Source organism: Pteropus vampyrus, unplaced genomic scaffold (assembly GCF_000151845.1).
Source record: "Pteropus vampyrus isolate Shadow unplaced genomic scaffold, Pvam_2.0 Scaffold631, whole genome shotgun sequence".
In the NCBI taxonomy this organism is placed as follows: Eukaryota; Metazoa; Chordata; class Mammalia; order Chiroptera; family Pteropodidae; genus Pteropus; species Pteropus vampyrus.
Window position 1 is genome coordinate 13,177 of NW_011889412.1, and position 22,014 is coordinate 35,190.

Sequence of the window (22,014 nt, forward strand, 5' to 3'; positions counted from 1 at the left end):
AGCTTAAATCATATATTAAGTTCCTTTGGTCCAGGTTTATGGTCTCTGGTCACGTAGCCTGAACATGGAGCTAGGGAAAACAATATTGAACCACATTTTCTGGCAGTACAGTACAGCAGAAGGAATATAGTCAGTAATATTGTAACAATCATTATAGTATCAGATGGGTACTAGATTTATTGGGGTGATCATTTCATAAGTTATATAAATGTCTATTCACTATGTTGTACACCTGAAACTAATATAATACTGTAATTGAAAAAAATTAAAAAATAAAATACACATATATACATAGGCATATATTACATATACATAGGCATGTATTAAATAACTTTAGAAAAATTAAATTAGGTTCACATTGTATAATACAAGGAGTCTATACTTCTCATTTGTAGCACTATCTACAATGGTTATACTTATTCCACCAACGGTTGCTTGTTGGATATGTACCTCCCTATGGCCAGTGCTCAGCACTATGATTGATCCATACTACATATCCAATAAATGTTTGCTAAACAGATTAATGAATAAAATAACAAACAAATAGAAAAAGACTAAAGAAAACTTAAAAAATTATTTAAAGTTGTGCTCTTAGGAGTGATTTGATAGAAGTGGTTTTAATTTTCTTTTGAAAATTATATGTTAGTCTATGGCCAAGCCACCCTGAATAAGCCCAATTCTGTCTGATCTTGGAAGCTAAGCAGGGTTGGGCCTGGTTAGTACTTGGATGGGAGACCACCTAGGAAGACCAGGTCCTGTAGGCATAAAATATAAGGGATTGTAAGCTGACAAGGTCCTTGCAATCTGTGAGGTCAACCAAGGGTTGCCTTGCCTAAAGATAAAATAAAATAAAATAAAAATTACATGTTAAAAAATTCTAAAACTATTACCTTAATATAATCACAAAATGTTATTAGTAAAAGATATCAATCTCCAAAGAGCACATATTGTACAATTATATTTATATGAGATATCCAGGATAAGCAAATCAGTAGAAAAGACATATTAGTAGTTGCCTAGGGTCAGGGGATGGGAAGTGAATGCTAAAGAGACTTCTTGTTGGCATGATGAAAATTTTCTAAAATTAGATTATAGTAATGATTACACAACTCTGTAAATATGCTAAAAACTATTGAACTCTACATTTTAAACAGAATTATATTCAATATAAAGTATATCCCAATGTTTAAGATAAAAGAACACTGTGTACATTTGGATACTTTTCCAGAACTAATGGATGGTTACCAAAAACCAAGAAAAATAGGTGAAACCTCTTAGAGAAAGCACGTCTGACAGAGGTGAAATCCTAATTACCAGATCTCCTCTCCATGTCTCTTTGCATGATATTCTGGGTATTTCCTACAAATCTGGGGATATTAAGATGGGAAAGCATTTGCTGGAAGAGAATTATTAAAAATAAAGTTATAAGGAGTAAAATAACCTATACTATGCTTTGTCAGACAGATGACGTGGTAATAATAGAAAAGTTCATTGCCAATCTTGATTCTTGGCAATAAACACCAGTCTTTTCACCACTGCCTTACTCCCAAGACAAGCTCTGAAGAAACATCACATATCCATTAATTGTGTGAACTGGTATTACTCCAAAGCCCTTCCTTCTAACATTAATGGCACTTCAAGCAGTGTATGAATCTTCCTCTGCATCAATCACTAACTCTTTCTGATATTTCCAGCAGCTATTTCAAACTCCTTAAAGCCCTTACCTTATCATGTCTCTAACTCTCAGTCATGGCCTAATTCAGTGTTTCTCAAACTTGGGTCTTAAACCATAGGGGAGCATGAAATTGATTTAGTGAGCCACAGCTAAATGAATCACAAAAATATATGATATCAGACAGCTTCACAGAGATAATGTCACGACCTGCTATTACTTGTCAGCACAGAAGCTATTAACAGTATGTTGCTGACACTTTTTATGCTGATTATCAAATATTTTCTAAAATAAAATTTATACTTTGTCTATGAAGCTGGAACTGAGACTCTGCATGGTGTTACTTCTCCATTGCTATTTGGCTTGAAGTTTTAACAAGGAGGGTACTATGACTGCACTGATATGTGGGATAGAAAACTGAAAGCAATAAACAAACATGACAAAAACAGACTTATGGACATGGACAAGAGGGAAGGGGGGGTGGAAGTGGAGGTAGATAAAGGTAAAGGGGGTCAAATGTATGCTGATAGAAGGAAATTTAACTGTGGGTGGTGAACACACAATGCAATATACATATGACATATTATTGAAATGTACACTTGAAACCTATATAATTTTACTAACCAATGTCAGCCCAATAAACTTAATTTTTTTTAAAAAAGGCACTAGAGGGAGAATAGAAGACTAAAAGAGGAAAAGGAACTTGTTATTACCTATTTGCCTGTTACTGTGAATCTCCAGGAATGGTGCCTTGCTCTGGTGGTGAGAGCTAGTTACCACAATTCCAGAACCAGCTCTACCAAGCTCTATCAAAAGTATGAGTACCTGGTGGACAGTGCACACTCCTCAGAAGTCTGATAACCAGATATATAGAGAGAGCCATGCTCCAATACCCTGGGCAACTCACACCAGCCCTTTCTCAGATGTTCCAGGCCACACCACAAAGTGCCTTGATACAAGCCCTATATATAGCATCTCTCTTCAGGAACTGAGTCATAGTTTTGGAGGAACTTCTTCCAAGTCCCTAGAAGCAACCACCAGTTCAGCATTACCTTATAAGAGGTACAGCTATCAGCTCCATAACGCCCTTTTTCTGAGTTCCTACTTACCAGCAACACCTGAGCAGTGCCGTATTTTCTACAGTCCAAGTTTAGATCTGTGAGGTCCATTATGAGAGTTTCTAGGTTATGATAATCCCAACCTCTTCCCCTTGTTCTCCCTTTCTTAAGGGTGGAACTCCTTCTGGCAACTCATATATCTGTGTATCTCGGTGTTCCCTTCTTATCTTTCAGGTCTCTAGCATCTTTTAAAAAATTCCCTATATTAATTATTCTTGGTGGGTTTTTCTCTTTTTGAACTAGATCTTGACAGATATAGGACTTGGTACCAAGAGTGCTGTGAAGAGACGAATAAAATGGGACTCTGGGATTGGTCTGGGCATGTCCATGGCTTTTAACACATTGCTGAACTCCTGTCCAATGGGGAATGGGCATATGGCAGCATCACAATTAATTAAATTACCACACAATATTGACTGATGAAATGCTCTACTGAAACAAGTATATGGGGGACCAAGTGAGAGCTGATGACTATAAGTACCTCGAGGACTGAGGGACAGCATGGCCATACTGAATTCTACTGGAGCATTTGCACAATGAGGCTCGAGAGTTCTAAATTCTCAGCTCAGAGAACTGATAATGGTGGACCTAATAAAATCTCTCATTGTTTTAAACACGAGGCCAACCTCAGAGAAAATCAAATTTTAATTGTGAAGTTACAGAATCACAATGTAAATTGAATACATAGATTTGCCAAGACTTGAGTGGGAAAGTTAGGACATTGATTGAGAAGGGAAAAAACCTTGACACTATCAAAGGGGAATGCCAGCTGGACTTGATTGATTCTGAATATCTAGAGCCACCCAAGTATCTCCGATTCTCCTTTACCTGGGAGAGAACCCAGACCTCTCCTGTCTAAGAAGTCTGGTTCCTCTGGCTTGAGACCCTGAAATTCTCTCAGCTGGGGAAGTTATCCTGCAAGAGGATGCCTAGTCTCCTCAAAGCACACTCCTGTCTCCCTTTATTGGCTCTAAATGGAAATCAGAATCTAATTCAACATGTTCCAGAGGTACAAGTTCAACATCTGAATTGAGAAGAAAGAACTTCTACTCCAAAATGATGACAATATTTTACTAATTTATATTGGTAAAATTAAACAAACCATATTAATAGAAAAGATGAAGTAGTTACAGAGAAAGATATATTTAACGTGATAAAATTAAACAGGAATGTTTATCTACTTAATAGCTTCAAAATATATAAAGCAAATGTTGAGAGATCAAAAAGAATTTTAAAAAATCCAAAATCTACTCGTAGTAGTAACACTTCTCTCAGCAACTAATAGAACAATCAGACAACCACCTCAAAAAGTAAAAGAAATAAAGGAAATAAAAGATTTAAGGTTACTTAAATTTACCTTATACATAACCCACATATAAAACATATCCAACAATTGCATAATACTTATTAGGTTCAAAAGCACTCAAGCCCCAGCCAAGTGGTGATTACGGGGAACGCCCCCAGTGCCAGCTAGCCTAAAGCCTGTTTGGAGGGCTGCACCCACAGCATCTGTCTATATAGCCCAAGAACCTCCTGGTGTCCAGACAACTGCCAGTGTTCACCTACGCAGAGCAGTGCGCCCTCCAGGAGAATCAGCCTTTTGTCCAGAATAACTACTATCATGATTATGTGAAGGGGTCCTGAGTTCATGATTGTCTGTACCTGTTTGGGGGCCTTTCAAGGGATGTTACAGATAAATGACTTCACTTATGAAATCAAGCCCATGAGGTACTCTACCACATTTGAACACTAATTATATGAGATAGACAGTAGCGAGACTCAATTCCCACCCATAAAATGTGGTTTAATGGAAGAGGAAATACAACATTAGAAGCTAGAGTTGGAGGCAGAGAATTCAAAACCACCACAAAGTTCTCACAGTGGAGCTGGTCCTAGTAGTGAACAACTATAGTTTTGATTACTCAAATAGAAATGTCTCAAAGGCAACAGAATAAATATTAAATGTGATCAATTTAGTAGAATCCATCTATCTACAGATAGGCCTTCGTATTTCTTTAATTGGGACCGAGATTTGGAACTAGGGACATCTTTTCAATATTGAATAAGACATAAGTCAACTACTCAACAGTTTCGATGAATGGAAAAGTGTTCATTTTTATCCCTGTTTGACACATTATTCTGGGCATCTGTTTGTGGGCAAGAATATTTCTAATATATTTGGATTGGCTTGGATCTCAGGAATATGCTACCCTTGGATTTGGGCCAACAGTTTATAAATTCCTCATAGAGAATTTCTTTCATTTTTCAGTGGTCATTGTTCACCAACTGGGCCATAATCTGGGCATGTCTCACCTGGAGGAATTCTGTTTATGTAGGAAAAAACATTCCATCGTGAATGCCTATAATACAAACACCAGTACTTTTAGCAACTGCAGTCATGGAAGTTATTTTAACCTCACTAATCACAGGGGAGGAAATCTGTCAGACAAATATATTGGCTTTTCAAAATGTATCCCATTGGAACAATGTGGTAACAAGGTGGTAGAAAATGAAGAAGAGTGTGACTGTGGGTTGGAACATCAGTGCAGAAAGGATCCTTGCTGTGGCTCTAATTGTAAATTGAAACCTTGGACAGCCTGTGCTTTTGGACCTTGCCTGTATAAAATGTAAGTTTTCTTCTGGAAAGCCCTGTAGAGCAAACATCAGTGAATGTGACTTTCCCAACTGGTACAATGAAAGATCAAGGTGGTGCCCTGAGGATTTCTATGTGCAGGATAAGATGCCTTGTAGCGACAGTGCCTACTGTTGTCACAAAATGTGAACAGTTAAAATAAACAATGTTAATGTATTTTTGGCCAAACAGCAAGGAGTGACTCCATGAGTTGCTATAAAACAAATACTATGCAATGAGATCATTTTGGCCACTGTGGTGTAGAAGGTTTAACATATAAAATGCCCTCCAAGTATTTTGTGTAGAAGAGAGCAGTGTGAGAATATAGAAACAATTCCCAGTCTAAAATAACACAGTGCCATAATTCAGTTATCAATTAATGGCATCAAGTATTGGGGAACAGACTACCACTTTGGGAGGGATATAGTTGATACTGGACAAGGAAAAGATGGCATCTTGTGAGGCCTAGGCAAGATATGCATGAGAAGAAGCTGTGTCAGTTCTTCGACCCTCAACTATGACTGTGAACTAGAGAAATGTCATGAGAAGAGAGTGCAAAAATGAAAAATGCTGCCACTGTTGGTATGGATGGGCTCCTTCCTACTGTGAGTTTACAGGCTATGGAAGAAGCTCAGACAGTGGCCCAGCTCCAAGGGGCAGTCTCCTTCCTCCACTATTAACAATTCTTCACACAGTAATTTATTCGCACTTTCTTTGCCTCAATATCTTATGTTTTTAACAGAGTCCCTCATCAAGAAAATAGCCTTAAAACTTCAAACAGGAAATAGACGGATTACAAAATATTCACCAGTTCAAACAAAATACCTTTGGCAAGAGAAGATATTACATGATCATTGTCCAATGACCCACGATTCATTAATTCAGAAAGTCTAATCAGAGTGACATCAGAAACATAATGGAGTAAGAGACTTCCTCTGATCTCTCCCCTTGAAACAACAATAAGCTGAACATCTAAAACTCAACAAAAAACACCCAAACTTCACACCAGCACCTCTGAGCGTGGGATCTGTGTAAAAGAGCTACCACAGGTCAGAGCCCCGGGAGTCAGGCAGTAGACTGGGAGAAACAAAGAAGGTGCCTCTCGCAGCTGGAGCTCCCTGCAGGGGGAGGGGGAAAAGGTGTAGCAGGTTTCCTATACAACCCTACCTGGGAGAGCTGTGACCTCCACACAGCCAGCGGCAGTGCCCAGAGATCAGGGCAGAAAGCAGAGAAGCTGGGTCGGCAGAGAAAGGGGGACAACAAAGAAAAAACAGCTGATTATTAGCAAGGCTGAACCGCACGCAGCCCTCATCCCCCAACCCAGAGGGCCTTGCCCCCCACATCCTCCAAGACCAAACACTGTGGAGCCCCAGGGGAATCTCAGCAAATGCTACCAAAACTATGGCTAACACTGACAGTGACTGAGACTAAGGGTAGCAAGGGTGATGGAATATCTAAAAGGGAAAAAAAGGCATTATTAAGACTTTATATAAAGCAGGGATCCAAGAGGCTTAGACACCACCTACTGGAAACCAAAAAAAACAAAACAAACAAAAAAAAAGCCTTCTTTGCAACAGACTAAAGAGAGACCTTTATAAATCTTTCTGGGAAAAAAAAAGCAAAAATAAAATTACATTAATGCCCAGGCACAGAAATAGTCCATTAAATACCATGAACAACCAAGGTGACAAGGCATCTCAGAAAGAAAGAGAAAAATCTCCAGAAAATAAGCTTACAGACATAGAAATATGCAACTTAAATGACAGAATTCAGGATGGTACTTCTGAAAAAACCCAATGAGATCTAAAACAGTTCATATCAACGATTTCAGGAATTGAAAACAACTAGATGAGCAGAATGAGTTCTTTAGTAAAGAGACTGAAACCCTCAAAAAGAATCAAATAGAACTTCTAGAGATGAAAAGCACACTGAAAGAGATGAAAAATGAAATAGCAAGCTTGAGAAATAGAGTTGACAAATGAAGGAAAGGATCAGTGATATCGAAGACAGAAATCTGGAAATAGAAGGAAGAAGAGAGAAACTGAAGAATAAAAAATAATAAAAGAGAAATACAAGAACTAGCTGATACCATTAGGAGAGGAAACATAAGGATAACAGGCATTCTTGAAGGGGAGGGAAAGGAGCAGGAATTCAGACAAATAGTTGACAAGAATTTCCCAAATCTAAGGAATGAGCTAGATCTTAGAATTCAAGAAGTCAACAGAACATCCAATTATCTCAACCCAAAAAGGCCTTCTCCAAGACACAATGTATTAAAATGATCAAAAATCAATAACAAAGAAAGAATTCTCAGGGCAGCCAGGGAAAAGAAGACGGTAACTTATAAAGGAAAACCCATTAGATTATCATCAGACTTCTTAGCATAAACCTTACAAGCCAGAAAGGAGTGGAATCAAATATTCAAACTATTACATGAAAGGAACTACTAGCCAAGAATAATGTATCCAGCAAAGCTCTCCTTTAGATATGAAGGAGAAATAAAGACCTTTCCAGACACAAAAATTGAGGGAATTCTCCACTACAAGGCCTGCACTACAGGAAATACTGAGTCAGCTCACCTAAAACAAAATGAAAAAACAAAAACAAAAAACATAACTAGGATTAAGGCAACTAGCAGGCAAATAGAAGCAGAAGAGTGCAACCCTTACTAAGAACAGGGCATTATAAGCTTAAATAATTAAAAGAGATTTGCTATAGCAAGATAATAATGAATGTTCAGCATAAATAGGGACAAAATGAGATGACAATAACTGAAAAGGGGAGGATTCCAAGACCCAGATTTGCAAAGGGGAACGGAGATAAGGCACATGTAGAAGAAAATAGACTACTATATGTATATAACTATCCTCTACATATTCGTAATGGTAACCAAATGCCAAAGATTCAGAACTGAAGTAAATAACCTAAAACAAGAAGGACCAGAGAGAAAATCCACAAAACTCAACCAAAATATATATTAAAAAAACCAACAGACACACAAGGACAAGAAAGCAATGGAAACATCGAGCTACCAGAAAGCAAAACATAAAATGATTATAAGAAAACCTCATATTTCAATAATCACCCTAAATGTAAATGGATTGAACTCAACAATAGAAAGGCACAGAGTTGCAAATTGGATAAAAAACAAAACCCAATTATATGCTGCCTCCAGGAGAAACATCTCAGTTCCAAAGACAAATATGAACTCAAAGTTAAAGGGTGGAAAATGATATTTTAAGCAAATAGCATTCAGAGAAAAGCGAAAGTAGCAGTACTAATATCGGATGAAATAGACTTAAAAATAAAAAAGGTAAAGAGATACTGAGGGATGCTTCATAATGATAAAGGAAATCATACACAAAGAAGACATAACACTTATTAATATCTATGTTTCCAATCAGGGATCTCCAAAATATGTAAAGCATTTACTAACAGAACTTAAGGTAGAAACAGACCAAAACACTATTGTAGTAGGGGAACTAAATACCTCGTTGTCGGATATAGACAGATCATCCAAACAGAAAATCATTAAGGAAATAACATCCTTAAATGACACATTAGACTAACTGCACATAATTGACATTTACAGAGACTTTCATCCCAAAACAGCTGCTTATACATTCTTCTCTAGTGCACATGGAACATTTCAAGGATTGACTACATACTGGGACACAGAGATAGCCTCAACAAATATAAGAGGGTTGAAATCATACCAACCATATTCTCTGATCAAAATGCTTTGAAGCTGGAGATCAATTGTAAAAAGAAAGCAGGAAGAACCATAATTTCATGAAGATTAAACAACGTGCTACTGAAGAATGACTAGGTCAGAGAAGAAATAAAAAGAGAGATCAAGAGATACATAGAAATGAATGATAATAATAGTACAACATATCAAAACTTTTGAGACATGGCAAAGCAGTATAATAGGAAAGTTCATATCATTACAGGCCTACCTCCAAAAAAAAGAATAAGCCCAAATAAACAACCTAACTGTTCATCTTAAAAAACTAGAAAAGGAAAACAAATGAAGCCTAAAGTCAGCAGAAGGAAAGAAATAATCAAAATTAGAGCAGAATTAAATGAAATTAAAAACATAAACAACAGAAAAAATAAATGCAACAAAGAGCTGGTTCTTTGAGAAGGTTAATAAAATTGACAAACTCCTGGCTAGACTCACTAAAGAAAAAAGAGAAAGGACACAAATAAACAAAATCAGGGGTGAAAGAGGAGAAATTATGAGACACCGCAGAAATACAATGGATCATACAAGAATACTATGAAAAATTATATGACACCAAATTTAATAACCTAGAAGAAATGGACCAGTACTTAGAATGATACAATCTTCCTAGACTGACTCAAGAACTGGAAAATTAAATAGACCGATCAGCAGTATGGAAATTGAAACAATCATCAAAAACCTATCAAAAAGTAAAAGTCCAGGACCAGATAGCTTCACCAGTGAATTCTACTAAACATTTGAAGAAGTTTTAATACCTATTCTCCTCAAACTCTTCCAAAAAAATCAAAGAGGAGGCAGTACTTCCCAATTCATTTTATGAGGCCAATATCAAAACCTGGTAAAGATAACACAAAAAATAAAACTACAGACCAATATCTCTCATGAACACAGATGCAAAAATCCTAAATAAGATACTAGCAAACCAAATACAGCAACATATTAAAAAGATTATATATACACCACGATCAAGTGGGCTTCATTCCAGAGGCACGGGGATGGTTCAACATATGCAAGTCGATTAATTTTATATACCACATAAACAAATTAAAAAATAAAAATCATATGATCATATCAATAGATGCAGAAAAAGCCTTTGACAAGATAAAGCATCCATTTATGATCAAAACACTTCACAAAATCGGTATAGAAGGAAAGTACCTTAACACAATAAAGGCCATAGATGACAAACCCTCAGCCAACATTATACTTAATGGTGAAAAACTAAAAACCTTCCCTCTAAGATCAGGAACAAGACAAGGCTGTCCACTATCGTCACTGTTATTCGATATGACATTGGAGGTCCTAGCAGTGCAATCAAACAAGAGAAGGATATAAAAGGCATCCAAATAGGAAAAAAAAGTCAAACTGTCACTATTTGCAGATGACATGATTTTCTATATAGAAAACCCTATAGACTTCACAAGAACACTACCAGAAACAATAAGCAAATATAGTAAAGTTTCTGGATACAAAATCAACGTTCAAAAATCCATAGCGTTCCTATACTCTAATAATGAAGTGTCAGAAAAAGAAGTGGAAAAAATAATACCTTTTGCAATTGAAACAAAAAGAATAAAATACATAGGAATAAATCAATGAAACATGTGAAAGACCTATATAGTGAAAACTACAAGACCCTATTAAAAGAAATCGAAGAAGACACAAAGAAATGGAAAAATATTCCGTGTTCCTGGATTAGAAGAATCAACATAGTTAAAATGACCTTATTACCTAAAACATTACACAGATTTAATGCAATCCCCATCAAAATCCCATCGGCATTTTTTAAAGAAATAGAACAAAAAGTCATCAGATTTGTATGGAAGCATAAGAGTCCAAATTGCCAAAGACATCCTGAGAAAAAAGGATGAGGCTGGAGGCATCACTCTGCCCGACTTCAAATTATACTACGAAGCGACAATAATCAAAATGGCATGGTACTGGCAGAAAAACAAACAAACCAATGGCACAGAATCGAGAGTCCAAAAATAAACTCAGATTTATATGGGCAAATGTTTTTTGAGAAAAAAAGCCAAAAACATACAGTGGAGAAAAGAAAGCCTCTTCAATAAATAGTGCTGGGAAAACTGGAAAGCCACCTGCAACAGAATGATACTAGACTGTTGTCTATCACCACAACCAAAATGAACTCAAAATGGATTAAGGAAGAATATAAGACTTGAAACAATAAAATGCATAGAAGAAAACATAGGAACTAAACTCATGGACCTTGGACTTGAAGAGGATTTTAAGAATTTGACCTCGAAGGCAAGAGGAGCAAAAGCAAAAACAAGTGAATGAGATTACATCAAACTAAAAAGCTTCTGCACAGCAAAAGAAACTGTCCACAAGGTAGAGACAACCATCCAAATGGGAAACTATATTTGCAAGCAACACCTCTGATAAGGGTCTAATATCCAAAATATACAATGAACTCATACAACTCAATAACAAAAAAATAACAAACAGTCCAATCAAAATATGGGCAGAGGAACTAAACAGACACTGTTCCCAAGAAGACAGACAAATGGCCAACAAACATCATTAGTAGCTATTAAGGAAATGCAAATCAAAACCGCAGTGAGATACCATCTCATACCTATTATTAACAGGACAAGTAATACCAAATTTGGAGAGGATGTGGAGAAAAAGGAACCCTCATACACTACTGGTGGGACTGCAAATTGGTACAGCCACTATGGAAAACTATGGAAGTTCCTCCAAAACCTAAGAATTGACCTACCATATGATCCAGCAATCCCTCTACTGGGTATTTATCCCAAAGTCTTGAAAACCCATATCCATAAAGATATTTGCACATCAATGTTCATAGCAGCATTATTCACAGTGGCCAGGACATGGAAGCAACTGAAGTGTCCTATGATAGATGATTGGCTAAAGAAGCTGTGGGACATATATACAATGGAATATTACTCAGCCATAAGAAGAGATGAAATACTGCCATTTGCGACAACATGGATGAATGTCAAGATAATCATGCTAAGCAAAATAAGCCAGACAGAAAAAGTTGAAAACCACATGATATCACTTATATGTGGGATATAAACCTAAAAGCAACAAACAAGACAAAGAAACAGACTCATGGTCATGGACAATAGACTAGTGGTTGCTAGAGGGTAGAGGGTGGAGGGAGAAGGGAGGGGGAAGGTAGATGGGGTAAAGGGGGGTCAAATATGTGGTGACAGAAAGAAATCTAGTTATGGATGGTGAACACATAGTGTAAATATATATGCCTTACTGTTAAAGTGTACCTGTGAAACTTACTGGATTTTGTTAACCAGTGCCACCAATAAATGAATGAGTGAATGAATGAATGAATAATACAAAGAGGAAGACATTCAAGATAAAAAAAGTATATTCTGAGTATTTGACCACAAACAAAGAAAGTAAAGGGTAAATACCTAGGGACAAGGAGAAAATGCCAATTTAAGGTATAAACTTTATTTTAAAGCAATTTTAACTTTAAAAGAAAAAAAAAATCCTTTGAAGCAGCAGAACTGTGAAGAAAGATTGTCATATTGCTTACAAAGACCTGAAATGTATTATCACTAAAAGAAATTATGAAATTGTCTTCCCTGGAGTTCTGTGAATGAAGTAGAATAAAAGTATCCTAAAATGTTGAGGAAAGTAGATAGACTAATTGTATTCTCAAGGTCTTTCCCAAACCTTTAATTCTATGAAAACTTCATTACTTTTAGTCATATTAAATAAAAACTATCATAAAAAAAAAGTCTAATCAAAGGCAGATTTTCTTTGTTCTTTGTGTTTACTTGAAAGATAAACTGGCACTCAACTCTCGCTTTTCCTTAGTAAGTACTCAGTTCTTCCCATTTAAGATAGGGTTGCACTCAGCAGGAAACCCTGGAAACGTGTTCCAATGCTTTTATCACAGTAGCTCTGTGGCTACACCCTTTAAACAGGTACAAAGGAACATGAGTGTGGCATAATCACTAAGACAAAGCATTAAAAGGTACAGCCTCCCTTTGTAATATCTTAAGGGGAACTGGTAGAGGAAATCAGAGGAAAGAATAAGGCTAATAAATGAAATAGCCAGAAAAAGGACCCCAAATAATAAAGAGATATAAAAAGGCAAAAGTCATGGAGTTAAAGGAAAGCACAGGAAAATGTGCTTTGGGTCTTTACGGTTTTCATAAAAGCAAGTGAGGATCTAAAAAGATCTCTGGTGAATTAGTTTCACAAAGGAATCTGGTAATGAAAAGTGTAGTCTAAAATAAAAATAATAGGCCAAACCTTACAGTTATTACCCTGGCTACTAGAAAGGAACCCTGGACACCCTAATGTGTATGTGTTTGTGTTGTGCCAAGTACACCGTACAGAGTTATGGAGACTCTTTGCCCTCAGAAGTTGTTTAGCGTCTAGCTGGGATAAACAGACATGAGAATATAGAATTACAGTGGAGTAGAATAAGCGTTATAAGATGGTGTGCACAGGGTTCTTGGAAGCACAAGTTATTAGAGGGGAGGGAGGGGCAATCAGAAATGCTTCCCAAAAGAGGTGAGAACTAAGCTGTTACCTCAGAAGGAAACGCGATAATGAAAATAGCCAACCTTACTGAGTGCTTACCAAGTACCAGGTTCTAATCCAAAATAATATTAACTCATTGAACTTTCAAAATTGTAACAGGTGGGTATTGCTATTACTCCCATTTTATAGTTGGGAGAAACTGGGCACAGAAGGAGGGGATAACTTATTCACAGACATAGCTGGAAAAAAAGTGAAGTAGTAGCTGAACCTAGACTTTGCTCTTAATCACTAAACTAAGAATTAAAGATCTACACGACATGGCACAGAAGACAGTGCACAGACTTTAAAGTCTGAGAATCCAAGTTCTGTCACTTAGTAGCAATAATACCTTGAGCACACTTTAATCTCCACAAATTTTTACTTCCTTGATTGCAACACTGGTATCACTAGCTTACAAAATTCTTGCAGACATTGGAGACAGCATATGTAAAATACCCGTTACACTGTTACAGTGTAAGGCTTATATCATTACTTGGCTCAGAATCCTCCAATTGTTTTCCATGTTATTCACAGTAAAAGTCTATAAAATGTCCCACAGGTCCTACCCAATACACTTCCTATCGCCACTACTCAACCCTCCTTACCTCTCTGATTCATCTGCTTATTCTGTCCTGTGTTCACTCAGCTGTTCTTGCTGATCTACTAACACACCAAAGCATACTCCCACCTCAGGACCTTTATTGTTGTTACTCCCTTGACCTGCGCTGATGAAGGAAGGGAGAAATGCAGAAATGAAGGTGGGGGAGGGAGGAAGAAAGTAAAGAATAAACAATCAGTCTCAAATTCAGCAAAGAAATCTGACCTAAATATACACATTTAATCTCCAGCATATAGAAGGTAACTAAAGTCATAAACAGGGTTGAAAATTTCCTGTGGAGAGTAGAAGGAGCAGAGAAATAGGCCTAAGACTGTGGGACACTGAAAGAATAGCTCACAAAGGCAACAGAAATGAAGCAAGCAAGAGAGCGAGCAAGGTGAGGAGGGAAATGAAACAAAGAAATTATAATGCTGCAGAAGACAAGGACGGATGTTTCTGGAGAGTGTCTAGTGTTGAAGGCAAGGCAATCAGAACCTCCGGAAACTTATGGCTACCAGGAGGGATGGGAAACTACCACACCCAGAAGAGCCACTACCTACACATCCTGCCCCACAGCCAAATCACCAGAGGCATAACCTCCATTTACTGACAAATATATAAATATAATTATTTATATGTAAATAGAAATGTAATCTGAGTGAATATATTGTTCAATATAGATCTTCAATTGCAAATATGAACAACTAAGATTCACTGAGTAAAACAAACATATAACAGAGAGATCAACAAAACCATGGTTCTTTGTAAAGATTAATAAAACAGAACATCAGCAATACTGGTCAAGAAAAAGAAGATATAAATGATAGCTATCAGGAACAAAAAATGAGAACATAACTAGAGCTCCTGCAGACATTAAAAGATCACAGAATAAGCTGAACAACCTTCAGCCTAAAAAATACAAATTCGTAGAATATATAATTTACAAAATCTGATTTAAAAAAACCTTTTAATTTGAATAGGTAAGAAAGTGAATCTATAAGTAGACATCTTCTCTCCAAATGAGCAAGGAAAGCAGCTACTTAGGTAGCACCTTTGAACATGTTTGTCTATCCACAATGCCAGGTTTATTGAGTGGAACCTTCTCAGATAAATCAATCAGGTACCCACGCCAGTTGACACACAACACACAGAGAGGGGAAGCGTAGAGTCTTCTGTGACAGAGCAAAGGGATGAAAGTCTTTAGTGTCTCCAAAACAAACTCTGTTGACTGGTGGCCAGGACAGCTGCGCATCAGTCCCAAGCCAGCAGCTACAATGAGAAGGTCAGAGTCTGCAGCTCTCAGCACATCCATCATGATGCTCGTGGGTTAGGCCTGAGCATCATCTAAGGTGTTCAGCTTATATAGACCCAGGTGGGATCCTTATACTTATTGGCTCCTGCAGATGGGTGCTTATCCAGTGCAGTCGTGGCTGACATTTCTGTGGTTTGGGGCATTCTGGACACACCCTAAGGGCATTCCCATTATGTGCCAGTTGACATTACTGTCATGGCTCCCATGGAATTCATTTTGTAAAGTCAATTTACAATTCCTTATGCTCGATAAATCAAGAAAATGTTTCATGGATCATTTCTACCAAGTGTTTGAGGAAAAAATAACAAAACTCTTTACACGAACTTTTCCACAGAACATGAGAGAATATTTTCCAATTCATTATGATGCTGGCATAACCTAGTTACCAAAACAAAAAAGAACTTATAGGAAAGAGATTACAGACCAATCTTACACATAAAATTAAATATAAAAATCTTAAAACGAATCTTAGCAAATTGACTCCAGTAAAAAAGACATCATGACAAAGTATGGCTTATTCCTGAAATGCAAGATTGGTTATTATTTGGGTGAAAAATCCAGTGTAACTGATCATATTATCAGAAGAAAAGAGAAAAATAATATGATTCTCTCAACAGATTTTTAAAAAGTATAAAATGTGTTTGATAAAACTTAAAATTACTAAACTTCCACTTTCTGCTACAGTGGAGTCACCAGCACCAACATGCCCTTACACTATAAGAACTAGAATAGAACAAATATATAAAACAACTATTTTCAAACTTTGACAAAATGGGCAGTACAAAACTATAATCCCTAAAGTTCACATAAAATCTCCAGAGATCTAATAGCCAAAACAATCTTCAATAGGAAGAACGAAGTTGGAGGCCTCATACTTCCTGACTTCAAAATTTACTACAAAGCCACAGTAATCAAGAATACGGTCCTGGCATAAAGACATATAGATCGATGGAATAGAGAGCCCAGAATAAATCTTCACATATATGGTTAAATGGTTTTCAACAAGAGTGCCATGACTATTCAATGCAGAAATGACAGTCTTTTCAACAAATAGTGCTGAGAAAACTGTATTTCCACATGCAAAAGAATGAAGTTGAACACTTACCTAATGTCATATACAAAAATTAACTCATAATGGACTAAAGACCTAAAATAAAAGCCTAAACTATAAAATACTTAGAATAAAGCATAGGGAAAACACTTAATGACAATGGGTTTGGCAATGGTTTCTTGGATATGACACCAAAATTATCAGTAACAAAAAATAAAGTGGACCTGATCAAAATTTTATAAACTTTTGTACATCAAAGGACACTATTAACAGAATGAAAAGCAACCCACAGAAAATATTTATGAATCATATATCTGACAAAGGGTTAATATCTAGATTAAAAAAAAAAACTCCAACACGACAAAAAAATCCTATTAAAAACTGTACCAAAGCCTGAACAAACATTCCTTCAAGGAAGATAAACAAATCTTCTCTATTATTTTGATTATTTTTAATAAAATATTGTGTTAAAAGATATACAAATGGCCAGTAAGCACATGAAAAGATGCTCAACCTCACTAATCATTAGGTGTGATACTGTGATTTATAATTACGAAATATATATTTGGTCTTCATCCTCTTCCTGGCATAGAGCTCTTAAAACCCTTGGAATTACCTAAGGAGAGTCAGAAAGACATCTTTTGTGATGTTCATAAGGTGCTTTTTGGAATGTCCCTAGGTCATCTATAAATGGAGCTGGTTATAGAGCAACCAACCATGTGATTAGAGGGTTGGAACTTTCAGTCCACCTCCTAGGAGAGGAAAGGAGCTGGAGACTGAGCTTAATACTAGTGGTCAATGATCTAATCAATCATGTTTATGTAATGAAGCCTCCATAACATAGGCAAGGGTTCAGAGAGCTTCCAGGTTGTTAAACACATGAGATTCAGGGGGAATGGCACATCCAGACAGGTAATGGGAGCTCTGCACCCCTTCCCACATACCTTGCCCTACACACCTCTTCTATCTAGCTGATACTGAATTATAACCTTTTAAAATAAACCGGTAATCTAGTAAGTAAAATCTTTCTCAGAGTTCTGTAAGCCACTCTAGCAAATGAATCGAACTGGAGGTGGTCATGGGAACCTCTGATTTATAGTCAGTCAGAAGCCTGGGTTGACACACCTAGACTTGTGATTTGCATCTGAAATGGTGGCAGTCTTGTATATTATTAAGTCCTTAACCTGTGGGACCTGATTCTATTTCCAGGTAGACAGTGTCAGAATTGAATTGAGTTGTAGGACATCCAGCTGGTGCCTCAGAGAACTGTTTGCTGGTGTGAAAAAAAACACCATACATTGGAATTGGTGTCAGAACTGTATTAGGTAAATGCAAATCAAAATCATGAGATACCATTTCTCACCCATTAGGATGGCTATTATCAAAAAACAAAAAAATGAAAAGAAAAAAAGAAAGAAAACAAACCCAGAAAATTACAAACGGTGAAGATGTGGACAAACTGGAACCCTGTGCACTGCTGCCAATAATGCAGCTGCCACTGAAACCAATATGGTGGGTCCTCAAAACAATTAAAAATAGAATTATCATTTGTGGTTACTTACACAAAAGAACTGAAAGCAGGGACTAGAACAGATATTTGTACATCAGTGTTCATAGCAGCAGCATTCACAAAAGCCAAAAGGTGGAAACAACTCAAATGTCCACTGACTGACGAATGCATAAACAGAATTATGTGTGTATGTATTAGTAACATAAAAATAAAAGGCCAAAGTGAGAGGCAACAAGCATTTATTTGAGATCAAAAGAGTAGCTATTTGGGTAGTACTGATTTAAGGAGAAACCCAAATAGTGCTCCGATTAGGAGGTGAAGGCAAGGCATATTTATGAGAAAAGCAGGGAATAATTACACTAATTCTAAACAATGTTTTTAATTTTTAGTCCAGTAGTCATATCTGTTTCTTATCTCTGAAAAGTTGTTTGGGACACAATGTTGGTTTAGGCCCAGTCCAAATTACTTTGCCCTGTTTTAACATTCCAAAGGTTCAAGGTAATAAGACATACAAAATAGTTCCTCTGGGATGGCAGCTCCGACTCTATTTTAAAGTGGCATTGTTTACATTATTTTTTATAATATACACACACATAGTGGAATATTTAGTCGTAAAAAAAAAATTCTGTCACATGCTAGAATATAGATGAACCTTGAAAACATTATACTAAGTGAGATACGCCAAGCGCTTCTAGGTTTGGATGCTTTTGGCATGGCAGTCTTTGCAAGCCCTCCCAAGCCACTTCTGTTCCTGAACCCGCAGGTGGCCAAGTTTCACAAGGAGGTGATTCTGTTTCTGTGCTATGCAACCAAGCAATAGAAAAGGGAAAAAAACTTACTCCTGGAGTAATCTATGTGGGCCACCTACCTCCAGCACTTTACAAAACCCAGATCTGAGCACATATCTCCCAGTTTGGCATTGTTATATGAGATTCAGACTGTCCAGAAGTTTTTTTTTAAAAAAACAAACAAACAAGAAACAAAAAACTGGAAGTAGCAAAGGCTATGCTTTAGTGGAGTTTGAATCTGAAGATGTTGCCAAGATAGTTGCTGAAACAATGAACAACTACCTTTTCGGTGAAAGACTCTTGAAGTGTCATGTTATGCCATCTGAGAAAGTACAAGAGGAACTTTTTAGAGTGGCATATTCCATTTAAGAAGCCATCATATCTAGGAGTGAAATGATATAATCAGACCTGGACAATTCAAAAGCTACAGATGGAGGAGTGATTTAAAAAGAAAGAAAAATTACTCGGGAAGAGATTAGCTAAGAAAGGAATTGATTATAACTTTCCTTCACTGATTTTATATAAAAAGGGGAAAAAATACTTTGAACACTGATCCTCAAAACTCTACAAATAGCCAGGCTTTACCTAAGAAGAAAAAAGGTTTCAGTCAGTCCTAACACTCCTGAAAAGACTGGACAGCCAGGGCCCCATACCAGTTTGTACAGCAACATTTTTGGAGAAACAAAAATCTGAAGTGGCTGAAACGAGTGATAAAGATAATGCAACAGTTTCAAATAGCACTTATCTGGCATAAAAGAAACACAAGTGACTCAAACACCAATATATTCAAGGGAAAAAAGACCAAAGAGAAAGCAATCAGTGATTCTGAACGTATTGTACGCACAACACTTCTGGAAAACGTGATTTTATGAAGGCCGACTGTTTTGTATTTAACTAGATACAATGGAATGCAACTGTTGACAAGATCATTGGAAGAAACACTGTTGGTTCAAGTTGATAAGGAAAGCAATCAGTAATTCTGGCTTGCCCCTGGCTGAAATGTAGGAATGCACACCAGCTTGCCGGGCTCGTGCTGTCTCGTTGTCCCAGTCTCTCCTAGTTTTCTTTGCAGATTTCATAACTGTCTTTAGTTACACTGGCTGGACAGTAGGGTCACCATTAACTGCAGGTTTAAAAACTAAACTGTAGTCTTCATTGGTACAATTAAATAAATAAAATAAAATCTAAAAAAAAAAATTATATATATACGCACGAGACACCAAAGGACAAATGTTGTATGATTCCACTTATATGAGGTACCTAGAGTAGGCAAATTCATAGTGACATAAAGTAGAATGGTGGTTGTTAGGGGCTGGGGCTGGGCGGAGAGGACAAGGGGAGTTCCTCTTTAATGGGTACAGAGTTTCAATTTGGGAAGATGAAAATGTTATGGAGATGGATGGTGCTGATTGCTGCACTGCAATACCACTGAACTGTATACTTAAAAATTGTTAAAATGGTAAATTTTACGTTATTTATACTTACCACAATTTTAAGTATGCGGATTGAAAAGAAAACTAGTCCCAGATGACATGATCATGGATGTAGAAAATCCTAAGCAATGTACAAAAAAACTACTAGAATAGCTGAATTTAGTAAAGTAATAGGACGCAAGGTCAAATATATGAAAAGCAACTATATCTGTATACTAAGAAAAAAACAAATGGAAATTAAAAATTTTTTAAATCATTTATAATAGCATCGAAAAAACGTAATATTTCGGGATAAATTTAACAAAACATGTATAAGACATGTACTCTGAAAACTTAAAATTTTGCTGAGAGAAATTAAAGAAAACCTGAATAAATGGAGAAATGCAGCATGTTTGTGGTTCTGAAGATTTGATACTGCTAAAATGTCAGTTCTCCCCAAATTGGTCGATCCCAATAAATTGGACTATATTCCTGAATGTGAAATGTAAAATAATGAAGCTTAGATAATGACACAGAACATCTTCATAAACTCAATACAGATAAACACCTCAAATAAGACACAAAAAAGCATTAACAATAAAAACTGATAGTGAGCAATATTAAAATTAAGAATCTGTGTTCATTTTTAGGCCACCATTAATAGAGCAAAAAATCAAGCCAGTGTGAAAAAGATACATTTAAACACAATGCATATAATTGACAAAGGACCCCTATCCAAAACATATAAGAATTTTTACAATTCTGTAAGATGAAGGCAGAAGAAAAAATTTTTTTAATGTGCAAAAGGATGCCTTGACATCATCCATCACCAGGAAATACAAATTTCAGCTTCAGGATAGCACCTTACACCTATCAAAATCACTAAGTTTTTCTTTAACTGACAATATCAAGGATCAAGTATGGAACAACGTGAACTCTCATGAACTGCTGGTGGGAGTTATAACCTGGTACGATCACTTCAGAAAACATTTTAGCATTGTCAACCAAAGCTGAATAAAGGCATACTTATGACTCAGTTATCTGAGTAAAATAGCAACACGAGTATGAGTACACTATTATTAGTTTCCTGCCATAACAAAGTACCACAAACTGGTGGCTTAGAACAGCAGACATTTATTGTCTCAAAGTTCTGAAGGCTACAAGTCCAAAATCAAGGTGTCAGCAGGGACATGCTCCTCCCAAAACCTACGGGGACTCCTTCCTTGCGTCTTCCTGGCTTCTGGTGATTTGCTGGCGACCTTTGGCATTTCTAGATTGTAGATGCATCACTCTGATCATCCATCTTCACATGACATTCTCTATTTGCCTCTTCACATGGATTTCTCTTTATGACAAAACCTGTCACATCAGATTAGGACCCCCCCCCACCCCCGCCTTACTCCAGCATGACCTCATCTTAACTAATTACATCTGCAATGACCCTATTTCCAAATTAGGTCACATTCTGAGGTACTGGGAGTTAGGACTTCAAGATATCTTGTTGGGGAGGGGGCATAATTCAGCCTATATTATACACAAAAAAGCAAAAATAAGAATATTCATAAAAGCAAGTTTTCATTATAGACAAAAACTATAAACAACTCAAATGTCCATCACCATTAGAATGC

The 22,014-nt window shown here is 36.7% G+C and overlaps 2 pseudogenes; both read left to right on the plus strand.

Moving 5' to 3' along the window:
• Nucleotides 1–645: 645 nt before the first annotated feature.
• On the plus strand, nt 646–764 carry LOC111733745 (annotated as a pseudogene).
• Nucleotides 765–18,898: 18,134 nt separating this feature from the next.
• LOC105308824 lies at nt 18,899–19,838 on the plus strand (annotated as a pseudogene).
• The last annotated feature ends 2,176 nt before the right edge of the window (nt 19,839–22,014 follow it).